At 43.6% G+C, this 12,196-nt stretch overlaps 1 protein-coding gene across 1 annotated transcript in view; it reads right to left on the reverse strand.

The window, feature by feature from the left end:
- Mroh9 (maestro heat like repeat family member 9) overlaps positions 1–12,196 on the reverse strand; it is a 95,235-nt gene that overhangs the window by 49,201 nt on the left and 33,838 nt on the right. The window lies entirely within an intron of this gene.

Below are 12,196 nucleotides of genomic sequence, written 5' to 3' on the forward strand. Positions count from 1 at the left end.
TCAAATTCTTCTACTAAAAACTGCAAAACAATATTAGATATTTTTATAAAAACATGGAAGTTTCCTATGATTTTATTTTGTCCTATCAATTTTGATGCTACTGTGTTTTATGCTGTGGCAATGGTATTATTTTTCGACTGCTGTGTATCAAGTTGCCACAAATTTCATGGCTTATAAAATACCCATTTATTATTGCACAGCTTCTGTAGGTCAGAACGTTCCTTCTCAGCTTAGCCTCTGTGCTCAGGGCCTCACCCAGCAACACAAGGTATTAGCTGGGACGGCTCTCTCCTCGGGGGCTCAGGGTCCTCCTCCAAGACCATTAGGTTGTTGGCAGAACTCGCTGCTCTGAGCCTGTCAGACAGAGGGCCCTGTTCTCTTGGTGGCCATGGCTGAGGGCACCAGTCAGCTCCTGAAAGCTGTCTACTGTTCCCTGCCTTCTCCTGCTACCACTGTCTGTTTTTTTTCCAACAGTCTAGACCCAGAATTAAGAGGCTCATATGATGAGCTCAGGCCCCCTGCAGATGATCTCTAAGACAACTGGTTAGCAGCCTTACTTAACTGGTTAGTAGCACCCCTTTGCCATTGCCCGCCATCATCTTCAGAGCCTCAGACCACATCTTTCCTCAGCTTTTCATCTTCAAGGAAGAGGGATTTGTATAAGTCATGAGTCTCAGGGCAGGGGCATTTGGGCCACCTTGGAATTCTTTTTACCAGGTAGATTTTTCATAATTATCTTCATTATGGATTATGAACTTTCTTATTATGTGATGCTTTTATAGGAATCACATTTGATGCTTTAAAGCTTAATTCATATCCCGGAATTTGAGTCAGTCTGAATTAAGTTTCCCCAGTTCTGCTAAGCTCTTGTTCTTCCACTTCTTATAGACTTCTCCCCATCTACTTATTTATAGCCTTTTGAGAGATTTGTGTTACCAGTATGTAGCATGTTGCTGGGTTTTATTAACAATGTAACCAAGTCCTTTCTCTTAATAGGTGAGTTCAATCCAATTTCACCCTCAGGTGTGTGTGTCTGTGTGTGGTGTGTTCATGTTTTCCTTTAATATGAAAGGTTTGTCCTCTTGTGACGGTGATAAGGTTGACTATAACTTTTTAGAATGTTTCTCAAAATCTTCAGAATCTGTTGATTCCCAACTGTGAGCAAAGATGGGATTGGTTCATTTCCTCCTGCCTCTTTTTTGAGCGATTTTAGTTGATTAAATTGCTAAGTGGCACTTTTATGTCTTTGTTCTCATTTTCATGGTTACTTAATCACTTCCAAGTTTCAGTGAAGAAGAAATCTGTGTGCTTACGTTACCTTCCCTCATAGCTTCTACTTCCTGTATAATTTTGTTAGTTAAGTCATGCATATACTTTCAAGGTTTTCAACATTTGCATTCAGCTTGGTGACAGTAACCTCCCCATCCTCTATGCCTTAGTGCTATGTTTAAATAGATCCAGGACCTACAGCCAGGCTTTCTCTCTTCATCCTCATTGGGTTGAAATGCATCTTCTATTTTATTTCGGGGGGCTCCAAGGAATCACGTCCCTTGACTCCTTGTCATGTGCTAGATAGCTGGCTGTGCTTTTCTGAGTGAAAGTTTGGCCAGGGGTGACATCCTCAAGCCACCTTGTTCTCCTCTGGGGTTGTAGAGGCTGCTGCATGGCCACCTGGCCCTGCCCTGGGAAAGCCCAAGGTTAGGTGGGTTTCTTGTTGTCGCTGTTTTCTTCCATGAAGATTCACTGAAGCTTTTCTTTTTCCTGGATTTCCCAAGGATTCTTTGCTTATCTCTGAGATGATTGACCTTATAAGGGTGTAACTCTCCTTTGATGGTTTTGAGTTAATTTAGGGACATAGTCCATTATGCAATCTATATTTTCTTGGAAAGTTTCATTAGAATTTTACTTAAATTTGTGTTCTCTTCTGTCACTTTGGCCTCTTGGGTGATCTCTGCTCTAGGTCTTACCTTTGTGCTCCTTGCCAGGTTTTGAGCACTGCCTATTGCGGGGGGGGGGGGGGGTGTGCGGGGGGGGGGGTGCGGTTTTCAGCAGAGCCTTTGTTTTTCTGAGAGTATTTTCCAATTCTCTTCTGAGTTGCACTAGCTCTTCCCTAAATTTTTGCAGCTCTACTTTGAGCTCATTTTATAGACAAAATTGGTCCATTCAATTTTTTTTTAAGTACTTATCTGCTTTTTGACAATATTTTCCCAGAGTTCCTTAACTTCATTCATTTTAGGTCACTTTTCCACTTCTTTCTTGTGAACTCTTAGTTTAGATCCTTTTTACTGGTTACTTTTTTCTGGACAGGCGATTTCTAGTCGGACGCCTGCAGGTCTCCGTCAGAGTTTGATGTCCGTTTGCTCTGTCGGCCCTGCGTAGCTTCTGGTGGTCCTGCTGGTGATCCAGAGCTGCTGGGACCTCGCCTCCTTCGCCCTGTGCCACTCGCCGACCACAGCTGGTCTGTGTACTTTCCTCTCTCCAGGTTCACAGGCTTCTCCTGGGTTCAAAGTCAGAGCCCAAGGGGGTCCTTCAGGGTGCAGGTCCCATTCCCATTCCTCTGCCTGAGCGCCTCGTCCTGCCTTCTTCATGTTCTCGTCTCCCAAGAAGCAATCAGCTGTGTCTCCAGGAAAGAAAGTCTCTCTGGACCCAAATGTGAACAAAAGCCTTGATTGAGGCAGGTGGTGTTTCCCCAGGATTCAGCCCCAGTTCTTAGCTGGAGCACTTTTATTGCTGTTTCCAAACTTTCCATATTCTGTTAAATGTATGTCAATGATCTTAGTCTCAGTTTGTTCTTTAAAATTCTCACAGGACTGAATGCCAAGGGATTTTAGGCTTAGGGTATTTCCCATATTACCATCTTAGCTATCCTTTTTATATATGTGATTTATTTAATAAGGTATGGTCTTTTTTAAAATTGATGTTTAAATTGTTTAATCTCGGGAGTTTTCTGGTAGCTGATTATCTCCTCTGTGTCTCTATTCATTGAGATCTAGCCTCAGTGAGGAGGATGACGTGTTCTCTGGAGGGAAATGCAATTTCAGATCTGAGTGGGTTGGAGTGAAATAGCACTTTGATGGGTACCAACTGATAGGTGGTGTAGAGAGCCAGAGTGACCTTAGTGCCCCGAATGCCTGCTGGGTAGGCAAGACGTGGTCAGAAGGTGGGAGAGAACATAGACCTCGCCAAGGTTGATGCTGTGTGTCGTCTTGACCCCAGATTCTCTATATTGGATTAGACATATTTCTGGCTGTGCCTGGGAGGACTAGTCGGGGCAAGAGTGGCGTCTGGACTGGTGGACTGAGTAATGCAGGCCCTCTCCAGTGTGCTTGGGCCTGTGTGCTTTGCTGAGGGCTTGAGTGGAACCACTGGGCAGAACGCGGTTCAGCTTGTCGTTGGCTCTCTCCGGCCTGCAGACTCTTGTATCTCAGGCCATTAGAACTGCGGTGTCACCTGCTGGCTCATGGACTTCCACACTATGCCACTGCTCTCCTGGGACCTGCTTACAGACAGCACTGTGGGGTTCTCAGCCTCTGTAATAATGTGAGCCAATATCTGATGGTAAATCAATTTCTACATATAGATTCTGTTGCTCTGGGGGAAACCTAAGACGACATGAAGTTAGGGAATTAACTAATGAAAATGAATTTTTCTGATTGGTAAATCAGATAAGAATTCTAGATGAGGGCTGTGGAGAAGAGATTTTCAAATATATCTACAGTTTTTTCTCTTAACAAAACAACAGCCGCAGCAACAACACAAAACAGTCACTTACTTGTCTCTGATCTCCGCATAATTGCTGCCAATACAAAGTATTGACTAGAAAATCTCGTATGTGACTTCTTAACCAAAGATGAAGCACTTTGGATAGTTATCAACCACGAGAATCCTTTCAAGTGTTGTTACTTGTCATAGCAACCAAGAGCTCCAGATATTCCATTCTGGAATGGATGTGGCACCCTGCTGGGATATACCGGGGTCCAATTGGCTGCTGCTGCTCTCTGAAACCTGAACCTGTAAAAAAGCATAATGTGGTAGCTCTGGAAATAAGATCCACTCTCCCTCTAGGGTTTGTTTTTATACTTTTTGTTGTTCTAGATACTGGTTTTATTTTGTTAAGTATCAACTTTCCTGGACTAATTTTATAAAGTCTGTATCATTGTCATAGAGGGCTGCTGAAGTCTCTGTTCAGTTAGCTCAGTGGTCATAAGGACTGGACAGAAGATCCCTTAAGGGTTTTGGATCAGTAAGTCTTATGGCCTTTGCCAGGGGCTGATTGTGTGTGTGTGTGTGTGTGTGTGTGTGTGTGTGTTGATGTCTTTGATACTGCTGGTCACAGGTGACGAGTTCTGCTCCCTCAGTGTTGAAGTATAACACTAGAGAAGCTCGCCGAGGCAAGCATATAAGGCAGGGTTTATTCAAAAAGGGACAACATAGACTTCTCCCGGGAGGGAGAAGGGGGCTATAGCTGGTCTCCTAGTATCCCAAGAAGTGAGGGGTTCTGCCCTTTTATATCTCCTAGGCTGCCTTTGTCCTCCTGTCCTCTCCCCTTGTCTCTCTCCTTCAGGTGTCCGTGACTAGGCCCAGGGGTGCTGGGTGGGATGGCCAGAAGGTGGGAACCAGGTGGGCTGAGGGGGAAGGGCAGGATGGAGCAGCCCAGGACACATGAACAACTTCATACTCCCTGTAGGGAGGGCCATTCCTGGACAGGTTACCTCAGCAACAGGTTGGAGCAGGGGGTGGTTCTGGATTGGTAAGGGGTGGGGGGAAGGGCTCTGAAGGAATTCACACTTCAGTCTCTCAGGGGCAGTCCAATTGGCCTCCTTGATCTGACCCCACTCCGTGTACCTCTGCACTGACGGCCTGTCTAATCCTGCCTCCATCTTCAGACTTCCAGGAGCTCACAGTTCTGCCTTGACTCTTCCTTACTGAATGCAAAGAGCCCCAGGTCGGCTGTGAGTGAGCAGAGCCTCCTCTGGTCTTCCTCGGAGCTTCCTGCACATGACCAACCCACTTCCGGATTCCCAGGCATATGTCAGAGGTCTCAAAGCCCCTGTGGACATTTTATTCCTAAAATCTCCTTTTAAGCTTTTTTGGTCAGATGCTTGTTTGCCACCGTTGGAATTGTCATCGAAGACAACAGCACAGCTAAACGATGGCCACTGACTGTTTTTAACAAGTGCTCTGGGAACAGAGCTGTTGTGCTGAATGAGCTCAGTCAGACCAGGTATAGACGGATTCTGTGGCTGACGTTTTCCTGGGGAGATGCCAGACAGGGCAGACTGTGATAGCTTCCTGATTGTGAGGGAGGCCACGCCTTTCCCACCCTCTGGGGTGGTGGTGAGGCTGCTGATGTCGTAGCTGTAGGGTTGTGAGGTTGGTAAGTCTACTGTGGAGTAAGAGAAGAGGATGGGAATGGGGTCAACTGAGTCACTGTAAACCCAGTATTTTTACTGAGATTCAGTCATTTTTCTTGAGTGAGCATACTTCAGGTTATTCTTATAGCTTAACATCCTGAGTTCTGAAAAGGTTGATTTTTGACAATTTGGCTTTTGTTCCCATTGTTTTTATAAACAATCAGATTTTCAGAGGTTCCTTCTTTTAACATTTCAAAAATGCTTCAATAGAAAGTTTTTCAATCAGAAAAAATTATTAGAACTATTTTCCATAGTAAGAGAATAGACAAACTGATTTCTTCTTCCAATGGAACTCATCTATCAAAATAATAAAATGATATTAAATATTTAAACTTAAGTAACTATTAAAAACAATTGTTGAGGACTAAATTGTAGAATAATGCCCACAGTAAAATATTTCTATAATTAAAATACATACAGAATGATATTTTTGATGGGTGCAGAAATATAGTTTTGATTTGAAGTAAATTATTTTTTTAAGAAATGGATTAGGAATTATTTCTTTTGTTTCAATTTTATTGATTTCAGCTCTGATTTTAATTATTTCTTGTCTTCTGCTGCTTTTGGTATTGATTTGTTCTTCTTTTTCTAGGGCTCTGAGAAGTAATGTTAGGTCATTTATTTGTTGACTTTTTCTTCTTTTAAGGAATGAATACCATGCAATGAACTTTCCTCTTAGTACTGCTTTCACAGTGTCTCAGAGATTTCGATATATTGTATCAGTGTTCTCATTTCCCTCTAATCTCCTCTTTGATGTCTTTTGCAACCCTTTGTTCATTCAATAGCATATTATTTAGTCTCCAGGTGTTGGAGTAGCTTCTATTATTTATTTTCTCATTGATCTCTAATTTCATTCCATTATTATCTGACAGAATGCAGGGTAGTATCTCTACCTCTGTGTATTTGCTAAGAGTTGCTTTGTGGCATAATATATGGTCTAGTTGAGAGAAGGATCCATGTGCTGCTGAGAAGAAAGTGTATTTGCTCATTGAAGTGAGAGTAGTGATCATTTGTGGTTTTACCCGAGTGCTGCTTCTGACAGCAGTGGTTATAGTCACTGCCTCACAAGACTTTTGGTGAAGGTCGTGTTCATTCAACACTTGTGTACTGAATTCATACTCCTTGCTAGCTATGGTTTGCAGAATTCTCCTTGTCCAAAGAAAATCCAAAATATCTGGCTTATTACCACCTGGGGGCAGCTGTTGAAATTTAAAGAAAATCAAAACACATGAGTGTTTGTTATTTTCAGTATTTAAAATTTAAGAAGGAAGTCATAATGGATCGGATCCCTCTGTTCTCTGGGAATTCCTTTGACTTTGTCCAAGTTTTATAATCTATGGGTGGAAAGCCAACACTTCTGAACCACAAACCAGTCTGTCATACAACGGTTTTGAGATGCTTTCAAGTATGGAATGCTAAATGCTGGTTTCCATTTTACTTTTAAATAATCACAAGTTCACACCAAACACAAAAGCCCAAACCAGTGACTTCCTATCTGAAAACCCCCCGGGTGTTCGTCTGGCCAGGGAAGGGGCGTGGTTGACATTGCTCCCCCTCCTTCAAGCCCAGTGCTGGTTGGAAACATCCCCACCGTTCTGAAGAAGAGAAGGGAGCTGCTTTGTCATCACAACCACTTGAAAGAACATAGAATCTTCCAGACCTTGTTGATGTCCCCTCAATGAGGTGGGAACACAGATATCAGTTCTTTGGACAAGTAGGAAGTGGGAAGTCTGAACTGCCCTGATGGAAAGTCGTTTTTTCATGTGACGGTTTGTCCAAGGTAAAGGTGAAAATCTGCCCAGCCCCTCTTGGCCTGTTAGCCAGAGACCCCTTCAAAGTCAAGTGTTCCCATTACAACATGGAACCACTAGGCGTCACTCAAGATCAAACCTGTAGGCACTGCCTCAGCCAGTGTCACCAGGGGAGCACAGCAGGAATGCCTAATGCTGCTGGAGAATTCACCAAGCTAGTGGAGAAAGCTGAATTTCCACCCTTCCATGACACAATGGAAAGTGGCCTCCCTGCAGCCCAGGGCCCTCAGGCGATGGTTTCAGATGCCCTGTGCCATATCTATGTAGTGGTTGGAATCAGCCTTTGACAGAACTATTAATTAAATAAGGTCACAAAATTCAAGAAGTATGTTATTATGATGACTGCCACTAGAATGGCACTGAAATTCCAAACCTCAGGTCTGCCAGGCCTCTCTGGGCAATTCCATCTAAAATTTCAACAGCTGCCCCCAGGTGGTAATAAGCCAGATATTTTGGATTTTCTTTGGACAGGGAGAATTCTGCAAACCATAGCTAGCAAGGAGTATGAATTCAGTACACAAGTGCTGAATGAACACGACCTTCACCAAAAGTCTTGTGAGGCAGTGACTATTAGCACTGCTGTCAGAAGCTGCGCTCGGGTAAAACCACAAATGATCGCCACTCTCACTTCTCACTGCCCTTTCCCACTGCACTAGGTAGGAAAGCCCTTCGCCTGCCCCTGGACAAAAGTCTCAGGCGCACTTATGACATTTCTGACTTTCTGTTGCTGCTTCAATGTCTCACTGTCACTTTAAGCAGCAGAATGATTGTGATTAAGTCATTTAAAACTGTCCAGTTTCATTGAGTAACACAACTTTCCCCCTCAAAGCTCACAGCTCTGCCTCCCTGAACCAGGCCGGGCAGGGGTCATGCAGCCCCCAGAAGGGGCGGGGCGCTAGGCCCCCGTCTCCTGAGGAGAGGGCAGAGCAGCTTCCCTCTCTGAGCGGCTCTTTCCAGGTGTTGGGACATTTCTATTGGAAGCATTTGCCAGCAAGTCCCAGGATGCAAGCTGAACCGTTCTTCCAGCTGATCATTCTCCCGCAGTTTTTCATATATTTTTTTTTCTTTAATGAAGGCAATTTATTAAACAATGTGGTGTTCCTCCTCCTATAGAGCTAGAATCCCCAACTTTTAGCTGAGTTTGGAATAAAGACTGCATTTCCCACCCTCTTTTATCATGGTTCATGTGCAAATTCTGGCACCTCTCTTGAATTGAAGGGCCAGCTGCTTCCCCTTCCTCCTGGGCTGGTCGCAGCTAGGGCACATCACGCAGACTGGACGAGGAGGGGGCAGCCGGTGCTGAGGCCCTAATGAGCCTGGAACTGACCTTCACCTGCCTGAGAGGGAAACGTCTAGCCTCTTTTTCTTTTTTATTTATTTGTTGTTTTATTCTAATTAGTTACACATGACAGTAGAATGCACTTGGTCACATCAAACATGAATGGATGTAACTTCTCATTGGTCTGGTTGTCCACGCGTAGTTACACAGGGCATGTAATCACACATGCACATAGGTTCATACTCGGTTTCTCTTCAGATCAGATAAATCTTCTGCCTTTTTTTCTTTTTTCATTATACATCAAAATAGAAAGGGCATGGACAGAATGAGTAGGGACCATTATGATTCTCTTGTCACCCAGCATTTAATTAAAGGAACAGTGATTGAATAATGCTAAAACCAACTCCGGATGGAAAGCAAAAGTCAGGTGGGCTGGGGGTGTGTGGCTCCATCCCCGCCTGTGCCTGCAGTGTAGGCTCCTTGTATTGCATTTTACATTTAGTTATTTTTTAACTTTTATTTTAAGAAAATTTCTTGACAGCTACAACAAAATTCTACCTGGTATTTGTCATGAAAATATTTCCTACCCTCAAATTAAAAAAAAAAAAATTCTCCAAACAATAGGACTAAATCTTCTAAGTTCTCCTGCAAGTATGGAAATTTGGCAGAGGAAGACTAGTACATTGCATTTACATTTAGACACTGTGATTCTTAGAATACCTTATTGAATTTAGAATAAAATTCTTATAAGAAATAGAAAAAAAGAAGAAAGTTCATAAGTAATTATGGCATAAAATCCATTACATTCTCTTTTATGGCAAACCTGAAGATGTATTGTAAAGAAGCCCAAGATTCTTCTCTGGCCACCTTCAAATAGGAAACATCTGTGATACTCAGGTTACTCTTGAAGACCGTAGACTACCTAGGGCGGCAGGACAGTGCATAGTAATTTTTCACACTACCAAATTTCAAAAGTGAAAACACAGAAACTCACCTACATTTGGTAAAAGCAAACAACAACTTTTAGAAGTTAGAATCTAGTCAAATACCCAGAGTTTTCCAAGGCATTTAATAGGATGAAAACAACCCAAAATACTTTGATGCAGTTATGAAGCAGAAAGACCAGGAGACTGAAGTTTCATCCGTGAAAAGAAGAGACTGCATTTCTGTTTCTTGGAGCTTTGACGAGAAACAAGGAACAAAGTTCAAAAGGTAGTAAGTCAGATGGCTTCAGGTGCTATTTTAAAAAAAAAGAAAAGAAAAGAAAAACCAAGCTGGAGAAGGGGGCAGCGACTGGTCATGATGGAAGGGTGTCTAACTGGCCATTCGTGTGGAGAGCAGATGCTCCAGCGAGCAAGTACCATGTCAGTAAAACCTTTCAGGGGTGGGTGGGAGCCAGGCTCATGCCTGGGAGGAGGGCCTTCCAGGGAGAGGAAGCGGCTTGTGTGGAGGCTGCGAGCCAGAGCACGGGGACTTCCTGGAGATGCACATAAGTGAGAAAAGCACCAGGTAGGAGGAGGGGAGGGAGGGGCCTCATAACCTGTTGGAGGCGCCTGGCTGTGGCTGTGCCTGAGGGAGGGGGCCCTCGCTGTGACTGTATGAGGGAGGACACCATCGGAGACTTGGGCCGAGGACTGACCTGCCACATCCTTCTGCTGCAGCCTTAGAATCAAGCAGAAGCCCATGGGCCAGGCAAGAGGTGATGGTGCTACTTCAGGCCAGAGGCCACGGCTATGGGCCAGAGAGGAGGCAGTGCGGATCGGAGACCTGGTCAGGTTCTAACTCTGCTCGGAAAGTGGGGCTTCTGTGTGAGTGGATAGGTCTGATGCGCAGATGTGAGAGGAAGAGGCCATTCACAAGTGGAAGGGTGGACATTCCTTAAGACAGGTGAGCCCCTGTGGCAGCCAGGATCGTGCAGAAGAGAGGAGTGAGACATTAGGGTGCTCACTGTGCAGATGGCCTGGGAAACCTGAGTGTTAGAGTCTGTGAACAAGTCAGGATGGCGCCTGGCAAATGTTAGAGTCTGTAAACAAGTCTGGATGGCGCCTGGCATTTTGCAAGAGGGAGTGGTTTGTGAAGTAACGCCAGCGAGCCATTAAGTGTGGAGATTCCTTATTGGTTGACTGCTGTATCTAGTTTATGTTAATTAGATAAGCTGTGTGGAATGTATATATACCACTCCTGTCCTACAATAAACGGCTCCCACTCCTGCTGTATCAATCTACACAAGTTGCTCGTCACCCCCCCCCCCCTTATTTTGCTGCAGCCTGACTACGGCAGCTGAGTACACTAGCTGAAGGGGAAGGGGGAGGGTGCATCACCAGGCCCGGGAGTGTAAGGGTTGGTCCACTTACATAGTCCAGCAAAAGAAATCCAAGTTTGGTTAAAGAGATAAACATTTTATTTAAAAAAGAGATAAACATCTAAAAACAAACAAATAAACAATACAAAACAAAAACAAGAGCAGAAAATGTCTAACCCCAGAAACGGAGGTAGTTTCTGAATGTAAACATGATGGAAAAAATGAAAAGGTTAGGTTCATGCACATCCAAATGTGACACCATCAAAAACAAACAATATGAATTAAAAACCAGAGCAAAGTATGCCATAAATATGACAGATAGGTTAATAGTGTTAAATAAGAGGTCTTACAAATCAAAATTCAAAACACCAATATGAAAATGTGAAAGATCCCAAAGATAAAATTTATGGAAATAGGAAAACCACATAAATATATTTCTAAGTGTTCACCTTGATGAGTAATCACAATGATGGGAATTAGAGCAAAGCTTCCCCACCTTGGCTTGTCACAGTGAGCATCTGTCCCAAAGCGAGGAAGCAACCTGCCTGGCCCTACCTAGTGTCCTTGGGAACACTCTTCCCCAGCCAAATTATCGGGAATATCAATCAAGAGGCCTAGAAGATTTCACACCCTGTGACACAATCATAGCACTTCATTCAAAATTGTGTTTGCAAAGGCTTTCATCACAGTATGATTTGAACTCCGAGTCATGGGAATAATGAAAGCATTAACAGAAGAAACTGCTCACCTCTACTGAGGCAGGCCTAAAACTCAACACAGCAGGCAGCCATTGCAATTACGTTGAAAACGGGAAAATGCTAATCATTTAATTTTTTACTAAATGAAATCAGACTGCAAACTATATACTTTGTGAATCTAATTATATAAACAAAGAAAAAGAGACAAAATAGCCCTCTAGATATGAAAATTAACAAATATTAAATATGCATAATCTGGAGCATATAGGAAAATAAGAATGAGATGATTTAAAAAGCCCACCCCAGATATGTAAGTAAGGCTCTTGTTTGGGCTCAGAAAATGTATCCCCCAAACAGACATTTTGATACCTTGGGACAATCCAAAAGCTGCCTCAGAATCAAGGTCCCCCTGACCTCATCTTGTTACCCCTCCACTACTCCACTTCAAGTGCAGGAGGGCCTCTCTAGAACACCCTCATCTGACCAGGGGATGGAGTACCATAGTTTCAAGCCCCCTCACTGGCAATCTCATCAGATAACCAGGAAAGACTAACTGGTGGGGAAAGAAGAGACCAAAACTCTCCATGCCCAGGTCACCTTATCCAGAGAGATCTTCATCTATTCTTCTAAGGGCATTCATTTTATTTCATATGGATTTCCAGTTTTCCCACCACCATTTGTTGAAAAGGCTA

Source organism: Marmota flaviventris, chromosome 12 (genome assembly GCF_047511675.1).
Source record: "Marmota flaviventris isolate mMarFla1 chromosome 12, mMarFla1.hap1, whole genome shotgun sequence".
NCBI lineage: Eukaryota > Metazoa > Chordata > Mammalia > Rodentia > Sciuridae > Marmota > Marmota flaviventris.